Here is a 22,932-nt window from a genome sequence, read left to right as displayed (position 1 = left end):
TAATTATTAACAAACTGTACCTGCCCACGTTCAACACAAATATTAGTATTATGATCTCCTCCACATATATTACAACAAGCAACACTTACATTAGAGGTAGAACTAGAACCAACACTGATTTGCTTACTTAACAATTTAACCATATTATTCATTTTGCCATTCAATAAATTAAGAGTGTCCATTTCAATCATACATGCTTGCCATTTAGAGTTACGTCTCTCGTAGGTCTGTTGATAATTGTTTGCCACCATTTTTCGATCAAGTTTTGAGATTCTTGGGGTGATTTACCCATTAAAACTCCACCTGCAACTGCATCAATTGTAGTCTTAGTCGAGAAAGTTAAACCATTATAGAAAATTTAGACAATAAGCCAATCGGACAGTTCATGGTATGGACATTTTCATAGCAAATCTTTAAATTTTTTCCATACTTCATACAATGATTCCCCCTCTTGTTGGCCAAAACTAGTAATGTCCATTCTAAATTTAGCTGTTTTACCCGATGAAAAGTATTTATTTAAGAATTTTCTAGATAAATCATTCCAAGTAGTGAAAGATTTGGTGCATGAGAATGCAACCAAACCTTGACTTTACCTCACAAAGAAATGGAAATAACCTCAACCTTACAGCATCGTCACCCACTCTATTTATTTTAATTGTATCACATATCTCAAAAAATGTGGTCAAATGTGCATTTCGATTCTTTATGACATTATTTTCAAATTGAGATTGTTGAACGATCTGAATAAGTAATGGTTTAATTTCAAAATTATTAGCATTTACTATAGGCCTTGCTATGCTCGTTTGTGACCCTTGTGTCCCTGGTAGAGCAAAATCTCTAAAAGCTCGTCTATTTGTTTCATTGTCTGTCATTTTTTCATCAAAAGGCAACTCAATAGATATTCCCTCTATATGTGGTTGTTGTTCTTCTTCCTTTTATGGTGTACGCCTTCTTTATTTTTGTAATGTCCTTTCAATTTTTGAATCAAAATGAGCAACTACATGTAAAGCCTAGTGCATACACTACAAACAAGAAGGAAATAACAAAATTAGTACTTTTACACTAAAAACCAATAGAAAATTTATACAAATTACACACAAAATTTTTAACTAAAATTTTAAGAAAATGTCTAAATTAATAAAGGTTGTTTGGTCCTAATATTGCCGCTTCTCGACAACAGCGCCAAAAACATGACGGGTTCTTGATATAAGTACAAGTTTAATTTCAAAATATATCCGTTTGACTGCAAGTACACAGATCAAATAATAGTTTAAGACATATATTGGATCGATCCCACAAGAAGCAACTAATACAAATACTAAAACCTTACTTACTCTATTATTTAGACTTACTATCAAATTAAGCAATAGAAATCACAAAACTTACCAATTAACTAACTTAACTATATAACTTGCAAGATAACAATGGAGAAATATCACTAAATATTTGAGTCTAGGGATGTAAAATCCATTTATGGCACAAAAGATACAAGTGAATAGATTTATCTCTTGTTACTACTTATGTTTAATTAGGGATTCATTTTCATATTTACCAACACTCATTCTCATGATGTAGTGATTTAGAATAGTTTAGTTTTCCTTATTTTCATGGTAAATAGCTAGATCTACTCTTTAATTCTTCATGAAATGCAAAGATAATCTACTCAAGTGCACCTCTATTCTCATGAGTCTGCTCCTTAAGTTCCATTTATGCTGTTCCATCATTATTACCAATTTTTGTTAAATAACAAAATTGTTAACTTGTTATTGATGATCAAGCAACAACAAGTGATAAACATGCATAAATGGAAAGATAGAGAAAGCTTAGCCAAGGTGATGAACAAACTCCTAAATCTTTTATTACTTCAACAAAATAAGTTATACAATGAATTCTCCAAGAGTTTCTTACAAGTTCCTAGCTAGAGAGAATAAGAAAAGATTCAAACTAAACTCTTCAACTAAAATTTGATAATAACTCTCTCTTCTACTCTCTTTAATGATTCTTACATATACAGTGTGAAGAGATTCAAAAAGTGACAAATGAAATGACATAAACCTTCCTTTTCTCTTCCCTAACGATTCTTGAGCATGTGCAGCCGAAATTCTATATTGGAATTGAGTTGAAAAGAAGTGTGAAAATAGAGCAAGTTACAGAACAATTTGCAGAGAAACAGGGCACAATACGGGACCTGAGCCCGCATATTTAGAGGGGGCATTTTTCACTTCTGATGCATTTTCTTGCTTCTTTTCTACTCCAGTTCATCTCTAAGATCACATGCAAGATATTCATGTTGTTGTTTATGCCTTTCACTGATAATACTTGCAAGTGATGTCCTATTCTCTTTCCAATTTATCGTTGAATCATGCGCTAATAGAGTTTAAGTGACCTTGCCTCGATCCAACACTTATATCATGACTCAACTCCTACAATTATAACCAAAATTGCACATTAACCCGCTTAAATGAAACTCGCAAAATTAAGATACTTAGAGAGCAATTTACATTGTAAAAAATCTTATTTTACACCAAAAATAAACAAATAATGCTATTAATAACCATATATAATAAACACTTATCAACCACATTATCAAACATTTAAATTACGAACACATAAATTCAAGTGGACACAAATTTCAAAGGTTAATTTTTTTAATAAACACACTTAACTAGTATCAAAAATAAAATACCAAATTAGCAGCCATATTGCTTATAATACATAATAGGGAATAGCACAAATAATTAGAAATAAATTGACAAATAAAATGATACTATTCATCAAAGTTAATATGATCCATGTTATCATCTTCATCTGGTGTATATACACTATGTAATTTTCTTCCAATAGTTGATGGTGGTTCCGAAATATCTATCACATCACAGGATCCAGTCTACAGGTAACAATCTCTTTTCCTCTACCTTTGTTGCCTAACCCTATATTATATTTTAAATAAATTCATGTCAATTTACTCAATGTCTCAATATAATAGATAGTAAATTAGTAATAAAGTTCAATATTAAAAAGTTAAAAACTTAATTGATGAAATTAAATCTTTTCTTTTCTTTTTTAAGACAATTTTGGAGCATATGTGACGACCGCACCTTACTCTTAGGGTGTACCCCAGGGCTTGGTGGATCACCTACCCAACTTTCATCAGTACTCACTCACAAACCCAAGAAAACAAGAATCATAACCACTAAAATAAGAGCAGTAACAACTTTCAAACTTAAACCTATATATATTCATTTACATCAAATATCTATACAGGCCCAAAGTGTAACAAAAGATTTATGCTGAAGTCGAAACCAATAAAGTTCAAAAGTTCGCTAGGAGAATTAACAAAGGACCTAGACAGACACTCCAGCCTTTTCCGACTCACTCGCCCACGTACTCATCCCCTGTAAGGAAAACAAACTAATAGAATGAGTTATCGCCCATTGAGGTTCCAAGATAACATGCAAACAAAGTAGGAAGTTGGTAGTTATATATTAAAATATATATATCCCAATCTCAAAGCGAAGAAAGTAAAAGTTCACAAGAGTAGACAATAACATTTCAAGTAAACAAATCAGTTAGGCAATTAACACTTTCACGCATAAGGATACAGTTTACTCTTGCGAGTTAGTTCGATAGCAACTTGTCCAGGATTCGTTAACATTCTGTCAACAATGAGAATATAGTAACAAGTCCAGTAGATCACCACTTATCTCCAATCTTCATTCACCGATCAACCCCTTACCGGGTCTGAAGCCCAAGGATAACAGTAGAGGTAATATTCAAGTATACCAAATCCTGTGTAATGAATCCAATGAATAAACAGCAAATAGTACCTATGGTTCGTCAATCTCCTCGACCAATTCCTTGTTGGTTCGATTCGACTAACTAACCGATGGGGTTTGGGATCCCAAGTGTGACGCCCCGAAAGATTGAGTGTGAAAATCTGAAAAAATTTTCTATATTTTCAAGACATTATTTTGTTTCCTTGTCTATAATTTTGTACCTTTCTTCAATATATTAATTTCCTATACATTTATTGTAAGGGAATATAGTTTTCCAACCATTTTTCTAGTACAAGTTAGTCCAAGTTAATTTTGAAGTGCGTTTTGAACGTGGGACCCGCTAGTGCGGTAAATGCAATATATTTTTGATAACTTGTTGGAGTTTTGTATTAAATGATATTATTTTACAAGGTGCTAAGAGATAATTAGATGTTACTTATATGGATTATCATTGGAGAGACAAAAGATAAGATTTAAACCAAAAGGTGACAAGTGTCACCATCCAATTCACCCTTGGACTTTTGACCAAGATATTTATATCTTCTTAAAGCTAATTTTGACCTAATTTTCTTCATTTTACCTTGCTTGGCCGACTCTCTCTCTCTACAAGCAAAGGAAAGAAAGCTCTCAACTTGTTTCTTCAATTTCTTGCTTGGATCTAGCAAATCAACCGTTTAAACTTCCAATTTCTCCATAAAAACCCTTAGTTTAGTGGTTGTGAGGTTGGTTGTGAAGTGGTTTGGAAGAAAGTGGTGCTAAGTTGCTTCCTTTCTTGAGGTTCCAAGGTGAGTAGCTAATGGATTCCTTCTTTGGTCTTGATGATGTCAAATTAATGGTTTGTATTGGTTAAAGATGGGATTTTATGGAGGATTAACACTTGAATGCATTAATTTCAGATTAGGGTTTCATTTTGTTTCCAATTCTGCTCGGCACTGTAGCACCTGGTTAGAGGCCGAATTGGCCTTAGAACAAAACATGAAAGTTGTAGAGAATGATGTATTCTAGTTGCCTGTAAATTTTCAGCCCAATCCGAGCGGAGTAGCCTGAAATAAGACGGAAATACCCAGACTGGTTTAGGTAGGAGTTCAGTGAACAGGGTTGTCTTTTCACCCAATCTGATCGTGACTTTTCACCATGATCCTTACCGAATTAGATTTTGACCAAAACATGAAAGTTGTAGCCAAGGATATAAACCAGTTGCCTGAAAAATTTCAGCTTGATCCGACCACTGTAGCATGTGAAATGACCGAAATACCCTTGACTGTCCATGAAACCTGATTCGCGCCCAGAATTCTGTTTTCGTGTAGTTTTTCCATTTTGGATCCTGAAAATACATGATTTGGCCTTGGTTTAAAGCATGAAAGTTGTAGGGAATGATATTTTAGAGATGCCTACAAAATTTCAGGTCAATCGGAGCAGCGTAGCTTGTGAAAAAACGGAATTCCCCTTGCTGTCCTGGTTTTACCCGAATTGGGAATTGCTTCTGTAATTGGTTATTTTGGTCAGGAATGCTTCCGAATGGGTTGTTGAGGTCTTTTGATGAAATGTAGCCCTGTTTCTTAGCTTTCAGCTGGTTTTGGAATTTCTGGAATTGGACTTCGGTAGACTGATTTATGATGTTTCCGCTAGAATGCGTTCTGTGAATCTGTTTTTGTGATTCTGGTGTAGTATCTTGCATTTTTGACCTTGTTACACTCGAAACTGGGTTGAGTGACCTTCTGTAATATTGTAGCCCTAACTCTTATCTTCGAAACGGTGGGTCTTGTACTTTCATCCGATAATCGTAGTGCCTTTGGTGCCGTTACTGCAAAATGATGTCAAAACCTATTTTTCTGGTTTTGAGCTTAACTTTCATTTCCGGATTTTTCCCTAGCTTGACTTGTACTAGTACTACTTGGAGCTTGCTGAATGGCTATTGGATGAACTTGTTGTTGTGTGTGTACCTTTGGGACTGGCTGAGGAAATAATGAAGCCATGATGGCTGGAAAAGTTAGCAAATTCAGGGGAAGTGCTGTCCGAACTTTGAAGGGACTTGTTTGCATTGAGTTTGTGATCTAAGACTTGGATTTGAGCAAGGCAATGTTATATGATGGATGATTCTGAGCCATGGAGGTGAGTGACCTCAAACTATTTCTAAAGTTATTTATGAACCGTTTCCTGCATTATTTACTTTTAAACTGTTTCCAAAGTTACTTTTGAACTGTTTTCTTGCATATCATGCGTGCTTGCATATGAGTGTTCCTTATTTGCTATATTTTCTTGACTTCATGACTTGTATTATTGATTGATAACGTGTTAAGTGTTTTGAATGATTTCCAAAATGAGCTTTCTAGGCGAGTGTGTACTTTATCGCACTCGACCTAAATAACTGTGCAATTTTCAAGGATTTAATTATTGAAATGCTAGTTGCGCATGAATGTAAGCCGTTTGGCTGAATTGGCCACTGCCCTTTGTTACCGATCGACTCGAGCCAGAAGCGGACTCGGTCGGGCGATATGGTGACCCTGGGTGAATTTGGTATACTCGAGTATTACCTTGTAGTCCGGCTACGTCCGGATGGGTGGAGTCCGGCCAATGGTCGGATGGGTGGAGTCCGGTCAACGTCCGGAAAAGGGGATGAACGAACAAAAGGATGAACGAGGGATTCTACTTACAAAAAAAGTATTTTCAAACGATTGGAGGAATAAGGGGAAATGTCAGGGGAACGAACGAACGAACGAATAGCTCCATGTGAGCCCATATCCTTTTAATGAATGTTACTATCGCTTTCCATTGTAAATGTTGCTTGAATTATTGATACTCTATTTTAATGTATTGTAAATGTTGTAATTGTTTTTGGACTTATCATTTGATTTATGACATCATTGAAATGAAATATTGTTAAACCGATTTAATTACTAATTTTACTGGTTACTCGCTGAGCTTCTAGCTCACCCCAAAAATATTTTATTCCCCTCCACAGGGCTCGTGGCGAAGGAAGGACTTGTAGTACTTGTTCACGTGACTGGATGGCCTATATTTTGTACAATTTGGATTTGGAATCATTTTATGTATAGTTGGAAATTATTTTCGCTTCGCTTATGACATGTAATTATTGGAGACTTGGATGGGTAATTGTGGGAACATTTGATGTATATTTAAGATTTATATTATAATTTGTTTGAGGATTGTAGTGAGTGACTGAGTCCCGGCGAGAGTTGGGCAGGCGGTCCGCCGAACCCTTTGGTTCGCCTTAGGGTGAGGTGGGGCCGTCACAGTTGGTATCAAAGCTTAGGCTTCAGATCTCTGTAGTGTATCCTAGGCTTGAAGTTTAGGATGCCGAACTGTGAGTTTCGTTTGAATTATTAGTGATTCTTGCGGGATGTTTTGACTTAATTAGTACAAGATGGAATGTCGAGGACGATATTCTTTTAAGGAGGGAGTTTGTGACGCCCCGAAAGATTGAGTGTGAAAACCCGAAAAAATTTTCTATATTTTCAAGACATTATTTTGTTTCCTTGTCTATAATTTTGTACCTTTCTTCAATATATTAATTTCCTATACATTTATTGTAAGGGAATATAGTTTTCCAACCATTTTTCTAGTACAAGTTAGTCCAAGTTAATTTTGAAGTGCGTTTTGAACGTGGGACCCGCTAGTGCGGTAAATGCAATATATTTTTGATAACTTGTTGGAGTTTTGTATTAAATGATATTATTTTACAAGGTGCTAAGAGATAATTAGATGTTACTTATATGGATTATCATTGGAGAGACAAAAGATAAGATTTAAACCAAAAGGTGACAAGTGTCACCATCCAATTCACCCTTGGACTTTTGACCAAGATATTTATATCTTCTTAAAGCTAATTTTGACCTAATTTTCTTCATTTTACCTTACTTGGCCGACTCTCTCTCTCTACAAGCAAAGGAAAGAAAGCTCTCAACTTGTTTCTTCAATTTCTTGCTTGGATCTAGCAAATCAACCGTTTAAACTTTCAATTTCTCCATAAAAACCCTTAGTTTAGTGGTTGTGAGGTTGGTTGTGAAGTGGTTTGGAAGAAAGTGGTGCTAAGTTGCTTCCTTTCTTGAGGTTCCAAGGTGAGTAGCTAATGGATTCCTTCTTTGGTCTTGATGATGTCAAATTAATGGTTTGTATTGGTTAAAGATGTGATTTTATGGAGGATTAACACTTGATTGCATGAATTTCAGATTAGGGTTTCATTTTGTTTCCCATTCTGCTCGGCACTGTATCACCTAGTTAGAGGCTGAATTGGCCTTAGAACAAAACATGAATGTTATAGAGAATGATGTTTTCTAGTTGACTGTAAATGTTCAGCCCAATCCGAGCTGAGTAGCCTGAGATAAGACGGAAATACCCAGACTGGTTTAGGTAGGAGTTCAGTGAACAGGGTTGTCTTTTCACCCAATCGGATCGTGACTTTTCACCATGATCCTTACCAAATTAGATTTTGGCCAAAACATGAAAGTTGTAGCCAAGGGTATAAATCCGTTTCCTGAAAAATTTCAGCTTGATCCGACCACTGTAGCATGTGAAATGACCGAAATACCCTTGACTGTCCATGAAACCTGATTCGCGCCCAGAATTCTGTTTTCGTGTAGTTTTTCCATTTTGGATCCTGAAAATACATGATTTGGCCTTGGTTTAAAGCATGAAAGTTGTAGGGAATGATATTTTAGAGATGCCTACAAAATTTCAGGGCAATCGGAGCAGCGTAGCTTGTGAAAAAACGGAATTCCCCTTGCTGTCCTGGTTTTACCCGAATTTGGGAATTGCTTCTGTAATTGGTTATTTTGGTCAGGAATGCTTCCGAATGGGTTGTTGAGGTCTTTTGATGAAATGTAGCCCTGTTTCTTAGCTTTCAGCTGGTTTTGGAATTTCTGGATTTGGACTTCGGTAGACTGATTTATGTTGTTTCCGCTAGAATGCGTTCTGTGAATCTATTTTTGTGATTCTGGTGTAATATCTTGCATTTGTGACCTTGTTACACTCGAAACTGGGTTGAGTGACCTTCTGTAATATTGTAGCCCTAACTCTTATCTTCGAAACGGTGGGTCTTGCACCTTCAGCCGATAATCGTAGTGCCTTTGGTGCCGTTACCGTAAAATGATGTCAAAACCTATTTTTCTGGTTTTGAGCTTAACTTTCATTTCCGGACTTTTCCCTAGCTTGACTTGTACTAGTACTACTTGGAGCTTGCTGAATGGCTATTGGATGAACTTGTTGTTGTGTGTGTACCTTTGGGACTGGCTGAGGAAATAATGAAGCCATGATGGCTGGAAAAGTTAGCAAATTCAGGGGAAGTGCTGTCCGAACTTTGAAGGGACTTGTTTGCATTGAGTTTGTGATCTAAGACTTGGATTTGAGCAAGGCAATGTTATATGATGGATGATTCTGAGCCATGGAGGTGAGTGACCTCAAACTATTTCTAAAGTTATTTATGAACCGTTTCCTGCATTATTTACTTTTAAACTGTTTCCAAAGTTACTTTTGAACTGTTTTCTTGCATATCATGCGTGCTTGCATGTGAGTGTTCCTTATTTGCTATATTTTCTTGACTTCATGACTTGTATTATTGATTGATAACGTGTTAAGTGTTTTGAATGATTTCCAAAATGAGCTTTCTAGGCGAGTGTGTACTTTATCGCACTCGACCTAAATAACTGTGCAATTTTCAAGGATTTAATTATTGAAATGCTAGTTGCGCATGAATGTAAGCCGTTTGGCTGAATTGGCCACTGCCCTTTGTTACCGATCGACTCGAGCCAGAAGCGGACTCGGTCGGGCGATATGGTGACCCTGGGTGAATTTGGTATACTCGAGTATTACCTTGTAGTCCGGCTACGTCCGGATGGGTGGAGTCCGGCCAATGGTCGGATGGGTGGAGTCCGGTCAACGTCCGGAAAAGGGGATGAACGAACAAAAGGATGAACGAGGGATTCTACTTACAAAAAAAGTATTTTCAAACGATTGGAGGAATAAGGGGAAATGTCAGGGGAACGAACGAACGAACGAATAGCTCCATGTGAGCCCATATCCTTTTAATGAATGTTACTATCGCTTTCCATTGTAAATGTTGCTTGAATTATTGATACTCTATTTTAATGTATTGTAAATGTTGTAATTGTTTTTGGACTTATCATTTGATTTATGACATCATTGAAATGAAATATTGTTAAACCGATTTAATTACTAATTTTACTGGTTACTCGCTGAGCTTCTAGCTCACCCCAAAAATATTTTATTCCCCTCCACAGGGCTCGTGGCGAAGGAAGGACTTGTAGTACTTGTTCACGTGACTGGATGGCCTATATTTTGTACAATTTGGATTTGGAATCATTTTATGTATAGTTGGAAATTGTTTTCGCTTCGCTTATGACATGTAATTATTGGAGACTTGGATGGGTAATTGTGGGAACATTTGATGTATATTTAAGATTTATATTATAATTTGTTTGAGGATTGTAGTGAGTGACTGAGTCCCGGCGAGAGTTGGGCAGGCGGTCCGCCGAACCCTTTGGTTCGCCTTAGGGTGAGGTGGGGCCGTCACAGTTGGTATCAAAGCCTAGGCTTCAGATCTCTGTAGTGTATCCTAGGCTTGAAGTTTAGGATGCCGAACTGTGGGTTTCGTTTGAATTATTAGTGATTCTTGCGGGATGTTTTGACTTAATTAGTACAAGATGGAATGTCGAGAACGATATTCTTTTAAGGAGGGAGTTTGTGACGCCCCGAAAGATTGAGTGTGAAAACCCGAAAAAATTTTCTATATTTTCAAGACATTATTTTGTTTCCTTGTCTATAATTTTGTACCTTTCTTCAATATATTAATTTCCTATACATTTATTGTAAGGGAATATAGTTTTCCAACCATTTTTTTAGTACAAGTTAGTCCAAGTTAATTTTGAAGTGCGTTTTGAACGTGGGACCCGCTAGTGCGGTAAATGTAATATATTTTTGATAACTTGTTGGAGTTTTGTATTAAATGATATTATTTTACAAGGTGCTAAGAGATAATTAGATGTTACTTATATGGATTATCATTGGAGAGACAAAAGATAAGATTTAAACCAAAAGGTGACAAGTGTCACCATCCAATTCACCCTTGGACTTTTGACCAAGATATTTATATCTTCTTAAAGCTAATTTTGACCTAATTTTCTTCATTTTACCTTGCTTGGCCGACTCTCTCTCTCTACAAGCAAAGGAAAGAAAGCTCTCAACTTGTTTCTTCAATTTCTTGCTTGGATCTAGCAAATCAACCGTTTAAACTTTCAATTTCTCCATAAAAACCCTTAGTTTAGTGGTTGTGAGGTTGGTTGTGAAGTGGTTTGGAAGAAAGTGGTGCTAAGTTGCTTCCTTTCTTGAGGTTCCAAGGTGAGTAGCTAATGGATTCCTTCTTTGGTCTTGATGATGTCAAATTAATGGTTTGTATTGGTTAAAGATGTGATTTTATGGAGGATTAACACTTGAATGCATGAATTTCAGATTAGGGTTTCATTTTGTTTCCCATTCTGCTCGGCACTGTATCACCTAGTTAGAGGCTGAATTGGCCTTAGAACAAAACATGAATGTTATAGAGAATGATGTTTTCTAGTTGACTGTAAATGTTCAGCCCAATCCGAGCTGAGTAGCCTGAGATAAGACGGAAATACCCAGACTGGTTTAGGTAGGAGTTCAGTGAACAGGGTTGTCTTTTCACCCAATCTGATCGTGACTTTTCACCATGATCCTTACCAAATTAGATTTTGGCCAAAACATGAAAGTTGTAGCCAAGGGTATAAATCTGTTTCCTGAAAAATTTCAGCTTGATCCGACCACTGTAGCATGTGAAATGACCGAAATACCCTTGACTGTCCATGAAACCTGATTCGCGCCCAGAATTCTGTTTTCGTGTAGTTTTTCCATTTTGGATCCTGAAAATACATGATTTGGCCTTGGTTTAAAGCATGAAAGTTGTAGGGAATGATATTTTAGAGATGCCTACAAAATTTCAGGGCAATCGGAGCAGCGTAGCTTGTGAAAAAACGGAATTCCCCTTGCTGTCCTGGTTTTACCCGAATTTGGGAATTGCTTCTGTAATTGGTTATTTTGGTCAGGAATGCTTCCGAATGGGTTGTTGAGGTCTTCTGATGAAATGTAGCCCTGTTTCTTAGCTTTCAGCTGGTTTTGGAATTTCTGGATTTGGACTTCGGTAGACTGATTTATGATGTTTCCGCTAGAATGCATTCTGTGAATCTATTTTTGTGATTCTGGTGTAATATCTTGCATTTGTGACCTTGTTACACTCGAAACTGGGTTGAGTGACCTTCTGTAATATTGTAGCCCTAACTCTTATCTTCGAAACGGTGGGTCTTGCACCTTCAGCCGATAATCGTAGTGCCTTTGGTGCCGTTACCGTAAAATGATGTCAAAACCTATTTTTCTGGTTTTGAGCTTAACTTTCATTTCCGCACTTTTCCCTAGCTTGACTTGTACTAGTACTACTTGGAGCTTGCTGAATGGCTATTGGATGAACTTTTTGTTGTGTGTGTACCTTTGGGACTGGCTGAGGAAATAATGAAGCCATGATGGCTGGAAAAGTTAGCAAATTCAGGGGAAGTGCTGTCCGAACTTTGAAGGGACTTGTTTGCATTGAGTTTGTGATCTAAGACTTGGATTTGAGCAAGGCAATGTTATATGATGGATGATTCTGAGCCATGGAGGTGAGTGACCTCAAACTATTTCTGAAGTTATTTATGAGCCGTTTCCTGCATTATTTACTTTTAAACTGTTTCCAAAGTTACTTTTGAACTGTTTTCTTGCATATCATGCATGCTTGCATGTGAGTGTTCCTTATTTGCTATATTTTCTTGACTTCATGACTTGTATTATTGATTGATAACGTGTTAAGTGTTTTGAATGATTTCCTAAACGAGCTTTCTAGGCGAGTGTGTACTTTATCGCACTCGACCTAAATAACTGTGCAATTTTCAAGGATTTAATTATTGAAATGCTAGTTGCGCATGAATGTAAGCCGTTTGGCTGAATTGGCCACTGCCCTTTGTTACCGATCGACTCGAGCCAGAAGCGGACTCGGTCGGGCGATATGGTGACCCTGGGTGAATTTGGTATACTCGAGTATTACCTTGTAGTCCGGCTACGTCCGGATGGGTGGAGTCCGGCCAATGGTCGGATGGGTGGAGTCCGGTCAACGTCCGGAAAAGGGGATGAACGAACAAAAGGATGAACGAGGGATTCTACTTACAAAAAAAGTATTTTCAAACGATTGGAGGAATAAGGGGAAATGTCAGGGGAACGAACGAACGAACGAATAGCTCCATGTGAGCCCATATCCTTTTAATGAATGTTACAATCGCTTTCCATTGTAAATGTTCCTTGAATTATTGATACTCTATTTTAATGTATTGTGAATGTTGTAATTGTTTCTGGACTTATCATTTGATTTATGACATCATTGAAATGAAATATTGTTAAACCGATTTAATTACTAATTTTACTGGTTACTCGCTGAGCTTCTAGCTCACCCCAAAAATATTTTATTCCCCTCCACAGGGCTCGTGGCGAAGGAAGGACTTGTAGTACTTGTTCACGTGACTGGATGACCTATATTTTGTACAATTTGGATTTGGAATCATTTTATGTATAGTTGGAAATTGTTTTCGCTTCGCTTATGACATGTAATTATTGGAGACTTGGATGGGTAATTGTGGGAACATTTGATGTATATTTAAGATTTATATTATAATTTGTTTGAGGATTGTAGTGAGTGACTGAGTCCCGGCGAGAGTTGGGCAGGCGGTCCGCCGAACCCTTTGGTTCGCCTTAGGGTGAGGTGGGGCCGTCACAGTTGGTATCAAAGCTTAGGCTTCAGATCTCTGTAGTGTATCCTAGGCTTGAAGTTTAGGATGCCGAACTGTGGGTTTCGTTTGAATTATTAGTGATTCTTGCGGGATGTTTTGACTTAATTAGTACAAGATGGAATGTCGAGGACGATATTCTTTTAAGGAGGGAGTTTGTGACGCCCCGAAAGATTGAGTGTGAAAATCCGAAAAAATTTTCTATATTTTCAAGACATTATTTTGTTTCCTTGTCTATAATTTTGTACCTTTCTTCAATATATTAATTTCCTATACATTTATTGTAAGGGAATATAGTTTTCCAACCATTTTTCTAGTACAAGTTAGTCCAAGTTAATTTTGAAGTGCGTTTTGAACGTGGGACCCGCTAGTGCGGTAAATGCAATATATTTTTGATAACTTGTTGGAGTTTTGTATTAAATGATATTATTTTACAAGGTGCTAAGAGATAATTAGATGTTACTTATATGGATTATCATTGGAGAGACAAAAGATAAGATTTAAACCAAAAGGTGACAAGTGTCACCATCCAATTCACCCTTGGACTTTTGACCAAGATATTTATATCTTCTTAAAGCAAATTTTGACCTAATTTTCTTCATTTTACCTTGCTTGGCCGACTCTCTCTCTCTACAAGCAAAGGAAAGAAAGCTCTCAACTTGTTTCTTCAATTTCTTTCTTGGATCTAGCAAATCAACCGTTTAAACTTCCAATTTCTCCATAAAAACCCTTAGTTTAGTGGTTGTGAGGTTGGTTGTGAAGTGGTTTGGAAGAAAGTGGTGCTAAGTTGCTTCCTTTCTTGAGGTTCCAAGGTGAGTAGCTAATGGATTCCTTCTTTGGTCTTGATGATGTCAAATTAATGGTTTGTATTGGTTAAAGATGTGATTTTATGGAGGATTAACACTTGAATGCATGAATTTCAGATTAGGGTTTCATTTTGTTTCCAATTCTGCTCGGCACTGTATCACCTAGTTAGAGGCCGAATTGGCCTTAGAACAAAACATGAATGTTATAGAGAATGATGTTTTCTAGTTGACTGTAAATGTTCAGCCCAATCCGAGCTGAGTAGCCTGAGATAAGACGGAAATACCCAGACTGGTTTAGGTAGGAGTTCAGTGAACAGGGTTGTCTTTTCACCCAATCTGATCGTGACTTTTCACCATGATCCTTACCAAATTAGATTTTGGCCAAAACATGAAAGTTGTAGCCAAGGGTATAAATCAGTTTCCTGAAAAATTTCAGCTTGATCCGACCACTGTAGCATGTGAAATGACCGAAATACCCTTGACTGTCCATGAAACCTGATTCGCGCCCAGAATTCTGTTTTCGTGTAGTTTTTCCATTTTGGATCCTGAAAATACATGATTTGGCCTTGGTTTAAAGCATGAAAGTTGTAGGGAATGATATTTTAGAGATGCCTACAAAATTTCAGGGCAATCGGAGCAGCGTAGCTTGTGAAAAAACGGAATTCCCCTTGCTGTCCTGGTTTTACCCGAATTTGGGAATTGCTTCTGTAATTGGTTATTTTGGTCAGGAATGCTTCCGAATGGGTTGTTGAGGTCTTCTGATGAAATGTAGCCCTGTTTCTTAGCTTTCAGCTGGTTTTGAAATTTCTGGATTTGGACTTCGGTAGACTGATTTATGATGTTTCCGCTAGAATGCGTTCTGTGAATCTATTTTTGTGATTCTGGTGTAATATCTTGCATTTGTGACCTTGTTACACTCGAAACTGGGTTGAGTGACCTTCTGTAATATTGTAGCCCTAACTCTTATCTTCGAAACGGTGGGTCTTGCACCTTCAGCCGATAATCGTAGTGCCTTTGGTGCCGTTACCGTAAAATGATGTCAAAACCTATTTTTCTGGTTTTGAGCTTAACTTTCATTTCCGGACTTTTCCCTAGCTTGACTTGTACTAGTACTACTTGGAGCTTGCTGAATGGCTATTGGATGAACTTGTTGTTGTGTGTGTACCTTTGGGACTGGCTGAGGAAATAATGAAGCCATGATGGCTGGAAAAGTTAGCAAATTCAGGGGAAGTGCTGTCCGAACTTTGAAGGGACTTGTTTGCATTAAGTTTGTGATCTAAGACTTGGATTTGAGCAAGGCAATGTTATATGATGGATGATTCTGAGCCATGGAGGTGAGGGACCTCAAACTATTTCTGAAGTTATTTATGAGCCGTTTCCTGCATTATTTACTTTTAAACTGTTTCCAAAGTTACTTTTGAACTGTTTTCTTGCATATCATGCGTGCTTGCATGTGAGTGTTCCTTATTTGCTATATTTTCTTGACTTCATGACTTGTATTATTGATTGATAACGTGTTAAGTGTTTTGAATGATTTCCAAAACGAGCTTTCTAGGCGAGTGTGTACTTTATCGCACTCGACCTAAATAACTGTACAATTTTCAAGGATTTAATTATTGAAATGCTAGTTGCGCATGAATGTAAGCCGTTTGGCTGAATTGGCCACTGCCCTTTGTTACCGATCGACTCGAGCCAGAAGTGGACTCGGTCGGGCGATATGGTGACCCTGGGTGAATTTGGTATACTCGAGTATTACCTTGTAGTCCGGCTACGTCCGAATGGGTGGAGTCCGGCCAATGGTCGGATGGGTGGAGTCCGGTCAACGTCCGGAAAAGGGGATGAATGAACAAAAGGATGAACGAGGGATTCTACTTACAAAAAAAGTCTTTTCAAACGATTGGAGGAATAAGGGGAAATGTCAGGGGAACGAACGAATAGCTCCATGTGAGCCCGTATCCTTTTAATGAATGTTACTATCGCTTTCCATTGTAAATGTTCCTTGAATTATTGATACTCTATTTTAATGTATTGTAAATGTTGTAATTGTTTCTGGACTTATCATTTGATTTATGACATCATTGATTTATGACATCATTGAAATGAAATATTGTTAAACCGATTTAATTACTAATTTTACTGGTTACTCGCTGAGCTTCTAGCTCACCCCAAAAATATTTTATTCCCCTCCACAGGGCTCGTGGCGAAGGAAGGACTTGTAGTACTTGTTCACGTGACTGGATGGCCTATATTTTGTACAATTTGGATTTGGAATCATTTTTTGTATAGTTGGAAATTGTTTTCGCTTCGCTTATGACATGTAATTATTGGAGACTTGGATGGGTAATTGTGGGAACATTTGATGTATATTTGAGATTTATATTATAATTTGTTTGAGGACTGTAGTGAGTGACTGAGTCCCGGCGAGAGATGGGCAGGCGGTCCGCCGAACCCTTTGGTTCGCCTTAGGGTGAGGTGGGGCCGTCACACCAAGCACTTACTTTCAAATCATGCACATGAATATCAATGCACTTGCAAACAGTGCACAGTATTTTAGTCAAGTTAGGGCAAGTGCGAAAAAGTACACACTCGTCCATCCAAACAAGTCAAGTATTGTCCAATCACAATAAGGGAGTGTTTCAATCAAGCGGCAAGTTCTACCAAGTAATTTGAAACACACACCAACCAATTAACGTCTAACAATGTGTGACAGCCCCACTTTTCCCTTGGGCGAACCAAAGGGTTAGCGGACTGCCCGCCCAACTCTCGCCAGGACTAACGGTTCAGTTCACATCGATCCAAGACGTTTCGGAACATACTAACGCGCGTAAACAAGTCAAAATGTCCAAATAAAAAAATGAAACCGGAGTCGGCCATGAATAGTAACCGACACGTCAAAACCCAACTGACCATCAAGCAAATAGTTACATGTTGGAATTAAGCATATACAATCCAAAGTGGGATACAAAAGTTATTCAAAAGTTGATACATGTACAGTTTTGCCAAATTAAAAGAAATGAACCCAATAGACATAAGGGTTTCATTCAATGAGCAATACAAAAGATATCTACTCTAGCTCAACTTGGCAATCAACTATCCAATCCAATCCCAAAAGTGTTTATATTCCTGCAAGGAAAACAAAAGGAACAGAAAGGGGTGAGCTTGCGCTCAATGAGGTACCAGACATATAGCAGAAAATCATGGCATTTCACATTTAACAAATAAGGTACACCTGCCAGACATAAAGTAAAGGAACCAATGATTCAAATAGGAAGGATACAGGTGGCTCTCAGGAGCCAAATTCCCATTTGCGTCACCGAAGCTTGATCGAAAGAATAGTTGACACTCCGTCAACATTAAAGGAGTATCCAATACTGTAGACTCCACTTTCTCCGATTCCTTCCACCTCACATACCCCTACCGGGCCCGAACTCCAATCAGATAAAAAATGGTAATACTCGAGTATACCCGGAATCAAGGGTCTCAATACCCAAAGATCCCAAAACAGACTACCGTGGTTCGTTATCTAATCGACCAGGCCCTTGCCGGCCCGACTCGAGTAACTTGCCACAGGGGTTGAGCTCAGAGGTCACAGAAAGGTCGTTGGATACAAGTTTCCAAACGACGTCCGAACAGATACAGATACAGATACAGATATCAGATACAGATACAGATTCAGATTCGGACCCAAATTGGCATATGAACAGACAAGAGAACGAGTGTGATAAAGTACACCCTCGTCTCTTACAAATTAAACAGATAGTGTAGTCATTTAAATCACAGATTGCAGGGCAAAAATCAAGTTAAACAACAATTGAGGGGAGTGGTACACTCACCGGTCCAAGTATGGATACTTCCAAAAGGTTTCACTTCAAACTGGCTTTAATCGCCAAGAAACCCTAAACGAACCAAAGTAAAACAATTATGGTTCCCACTTTCACGAATCTAGTACACGAAATGCATAACTAAGACTTAACTATAAGTCATGTGCCTGATCACTTTAGCTACCAGTGCAAAGAAATAATAATGAAATTAGAGGAAAAGGTAGCGGTTGGTATCAAAAACATGAACAACCCTAAAACCCTTCGCTCAAGTCACAAGTAAATCCAACTAGCCTTCAAGTAAAAATTTCGGCAGCAAGTCCCTTGTGTTTACCTATTTTCCAGCCATTAATGGCTTCATTATTTCCTCAAATCAGTCCCCATATCTCATACCAAAAATAATCTCATTTCCAAAAGGCGTTCACTAAGCTTAAAGTCATTCAAGTATAAGATTTAGCTAGGAAAATGACCGGAAACGAAAGTCAAGCCCTAAAACTATTCAAATAAACACAATAAAACTCGCTTACAAGTCATAAACCAATTCCAGATATCACCAAAATAGGGCTCCATAAACATACATAAGCATTAGAGAAAACCACAAAAATCCGGAAATGTAGTTAAGCGTTAACCCGAAAAAAACAGTTTTTGACATCATTATGCGGTTTTGGTACCAATGGCACTAAGATTATCGGATGAAGGTCCAAGATCCACCGTTTCGAAGCTAAGAGATAGGGTTACAATATTGTAGAAGGTCACTCAGCCCAGTTTTGAGTGTAACCAGGTCAAAAATGCAAGATACTACACCAGAATCGGAAAAATAGATTCACAGAACGCATTCTGGTTCAAACATCATAAGTCAGCCTACCTAAGTCCAAATCTAGTAATTCCAAAGCCATCCGAAAGCTAAGAAACATGGCTACAATACATCAGAAGACCTCAACAACCAATTCCAAAACATTCCCAACCAAAATAACCCATTACAGAAGCAATTCCCAAATTCGGGTAAAACCGGGGCAGCAAGGGTAATTCCATCTTTTCTTAAGCTACGCTGCTCCGACTGACCTGAAATTTTGTAGGCGCTACTAAAATATCATTCCCTACAACTTTCATGTTTTAACCTAAGGCCAATTCGGCCTCTAACTATGAGCTACAAAACCGGGCAGAATGAAGAACAATGAAACCCTAGTTTTTCAATTTTCTTCCGAAACAGAAATTTCTTGCAATTAACCACTTTTTCCACCTTCTAGATTCCTCAAATATCATTTCCAATCATCATACATGACCACATAATTATATTCATATGAAAACAGAAAAATCCCCAATAATTACAAAACTTCATCAATTCAACCACAAATCAAGATATAATGCATAAATTTGCATCTTATACTACCACCAATCATGAATTTAACATCATTAGAGGGAGGAGAGAGGTCCTTAACAACTTACCTTAGCAACCCAAGAGAGAGAGCAACTAATCCCTTTAGCCTTCCAAACAACTCCACCAAACAACTCACAAACACTAAGTGAAGAGGTTTTATGGAGTAATTGCAAGATTAAATGGTTGGATTGTTGAATTTGAGCAAGATTGGAGCAAAACTTGAAGAGCTTTTCTTTCTTTTGGTGCTTGAGAAAGTCGGCCAAGAAGGAGAGAAAAATGGTGAATTTTGGTTATTTTTTTATTTATTTGATCAAATGGTAAAAGGTGAATAGTTGTCTAACAAGTCAACCCAATCAAATGGTGACACTTGTCACCTCATTAATGCATCTCTATCTCTTTGTTCCCTCTCACTCCAATCCATATAACAACCTCTAATTATCCCTTAGCACCCGATAATTTTAACCCAGTATCCAAAACTTAACCTAGTTGGCCGAATTTTTCGAACTTTTCACACTAGCGGGTCCCACATCCGATATACGCTCTTAATTTCTCAAAAACTAACCGATACTAGAAAAATCATTTAAAAACTATATTTACTCATAAAATTTATTTGCACAATTTTTTTGAATAAAGAAAAGGTGGAAAAACGTGTAATTAAAAGAAATTAAAACCCTAGAAATTAAGAAAATTACGGGTCCTCACACTCTCTCCTCCTTAAAGAAATTTCGTCCTTGAAATTTTCTTATCAACGGAATCTATCAAATCTATGGTACCCCACAGACCATACCTTCTACGTCGTTCTCAGACGAGTCAGGGACCTGATGATGCTCCAGGGAATATACTCGAGCCGGTACTTTCGCTCCAGTCCCTTCTCCTTTCGACTGTCCAGGGTTGGTCTTGGCGGGTTGCTGAGAGTTGGTCTTGGTTGGTGGCGGAGTCCCTCTCCCTTCGCGCAGTCGTGCTGGACAATTAGCAATTCGATGTTCGGAGCTACCACAACGCAGGCATTTTCCTTCTTTCTTCCAACAATTTGCTTCCGTGTGATTTGGCCCTCCGCAATATCCACAGGGACCTCGAAATTTATTTGCACAATTTTTTTGAATAAAGAAAAGGTGGAAAAACGTGTAATTAAAAGAAATTAAAACCCTAGAAATTAAGAAAATTACGGGTCCTCACACTCTCTCCTCCTTAAAGAAATTTCGTCTTTGAAATTTTCTTATCAACGGAATCTATCAAATCTATGGTACCCCACAGACCATACCTTCTACGTCGTTCTCAGACGAGTCAGGGACCTGATGATGCTCCAGGGAATATACTCGAGCCGGTACTTTCGCTCCAGTCCCTTCTCCTTTCGACTGTCCAGGGTTGGTCTTGGCGGGTTGCTGAGAGTTGGTCTTGGTTGGTGGCGGAGTCCCTCTCCCTTCGCGCAGTCGTGCTGGACAATTAGCAATTTGATATTCGGAGCTACCACAGCGCAGGCATTTTCCTTCTTTCTTCCAACAATTTGCTTCCGTGTGATTTGGCCCTCCGCAATATCCACAGGGACCTCGAAATTTATTTGCACAATTTTTTTGAATAAAGAAAAGGTGGAAAAACGTGTAATTAAAAGAAATTAAAACCCTAGAAATTAAGAAAATTACGGGTCCTCACACTCTCTCCTCCTTAAAGAAATTTCGTCCTTGAAATTTTCTTATCAACGGAATCTATCAAATCTATGGTACCCCACAGACCATACCTTCTACGTCGTTCTCAGACGAGTCAGGGACCTGATGATGCTCCAGGGAATATACTCGAGCCGGTACTTTCGCTCCAGTCCCTTCTCCTTTCGACTGTCCAGGGTTGGTCTTGGCGGGTTGCTGAGAGTTGGTCTTGGTTGGTGGCGGAGTCCCTCTCCCTTCGCGCAGTCGTGCTGGACAATTAGCAATTCGATGTTCGGAGCTACCACAGCGCAGGCATTTTCCTTCTTTCTTCCAACAATTTGCTTCCGTGTGATTTGGCCCTCCGCAATATCCACAGGGACCTCGAGTAGCAGTGACCGATCCTCCCGGTGAGACACCACTGGCCACCCCCGGTTGTCATACTCCCCCGTTTCCTTTTCCACTCTTAGGGGGTGTGCTCTTATCTACCTGTTCCGAACTGCTCCCAGGAAAGCCCCTTTTTTTTGCTTGAAAGTTCCTAACTTGTAAACTCGCAGTTTCAACTCGCTGGGCCTTCTCCACCGCATCACTAAAGGCATTAAGTTGGGCTACTGCCAGATCCTTCCGAATTTCAACATTTAATCCTTGGATGAATCGCCTTATTCGTCTTTGTTCGGTGACAATCAGTTCGGGCGCAAACTTAGACAATTGAGTGAATTGACTCTCATACTCGGCTACGGTCTGAGTTTCTTGGCGAAACCGAATGAATTCATCTTCCTTCTTTTCTTGGATTAGAGGAGGGAAAAACTTGGCATTAAATTCTCTCATAAAGTTCGCCCACGTCCTCGGGGTTTGTTCTCTTTCCCACTTCATTCGAATGACATTCCACCAGGAACGGGCGGCTCCCTCTAGTTGAAAGACAGCAAATGTCACCTGTCTCTCCTCAGTGTAGTGTAATGCAACAAAAATATCGATCATCTTCTCCAGCCACCTCTCAGCCACATCAGGGTCAGGGCCTCCGAAAAATTTGGGCGGGGAGAACTTTTGAAATCTCTCAAGGGCTCTATCCTCGCCCTCTATGTGATTACCAGGGTTCCCAGGGTTGGGGTTAGGGTTTTGACCCTGTTGGTGCACTACTTGGGCTAGCAAATCAGTCATTTGCTGCATGGCAGCAGCTATTTGAACGTTGGGGTCAATCCTAGGTTCAGGGTTTGGTCCATAGGAGGTTTCCCCAGTACCTCTGTCCGGCGTGGGTTGTCTACGCCCGCGCCCACGTCCTCGGCCACTACGTGTGCCCTCCATGAATCTAAGTCAATCTAGGGTCGAGGTGTAAAGATAATATTAAAGATAATTATAAGCATAAGCAAATAACAAGAGGTACACACAGAGCAAAAGTATATATACACACAACTAGACCGAACCAGTCACACAGTAGCAGTCAAGTAGATACAAATATGAGAGATCCATGAAAGTAACGGAATCATCCGAAAGTACTATAGACAGACTAGGTCACGAGTACAAAAATAACTCACGAAGAGCTTTTCCCCCTCGAGAGCTCCATCCATAATCTACGACAACACCCTTAACCACACCCGAACAGACCATACGAAGTTCCATCGAATTGCCTTTCTAGTTCGCCTAAGTCCTTTCTAACCTAGGC

At 38.6% G+C, this 22,932-nt stretch overlaps 1 non-coding gene across 1 annotated transcript; it reads left to right on the top strand.

Annotated features, from left to right (window-relative positions):
• The first annotated feature begins 380 nt into the window (after positions 1-380).
• Positions 381-487, top strand: LOC140007921 (small nucleolar RNA R71). The gene has a single exon (XR_011815364.1). It is a non-coding gene; the product is annotated as a small nucleolar RNA R71 (small nucleolar RNA).
• The last annotated feature ends 22,445 nt before the right edge of the window (positions 488-22,932 follow it).

Source organism: Coffea arabica, chromosome 5c, assembly GCF_036785885.1.
Source record: "Coffea arabica cultivar ET-39 chromosome 5c, Coffea Arabica ET-39 HiFi, whole genome shotgun sequence".
NCBI classification, from domain to species: domain Eukaryota; kingdom Viridiplantae; phylum Streptophyta; class Magnoliopsida; order Gentianales; family Rubiaceae; genus Coffea; species Coffea arabica.
This window is presented reverse-complemented; position numbering and strand designations above follow the sequence as displayed.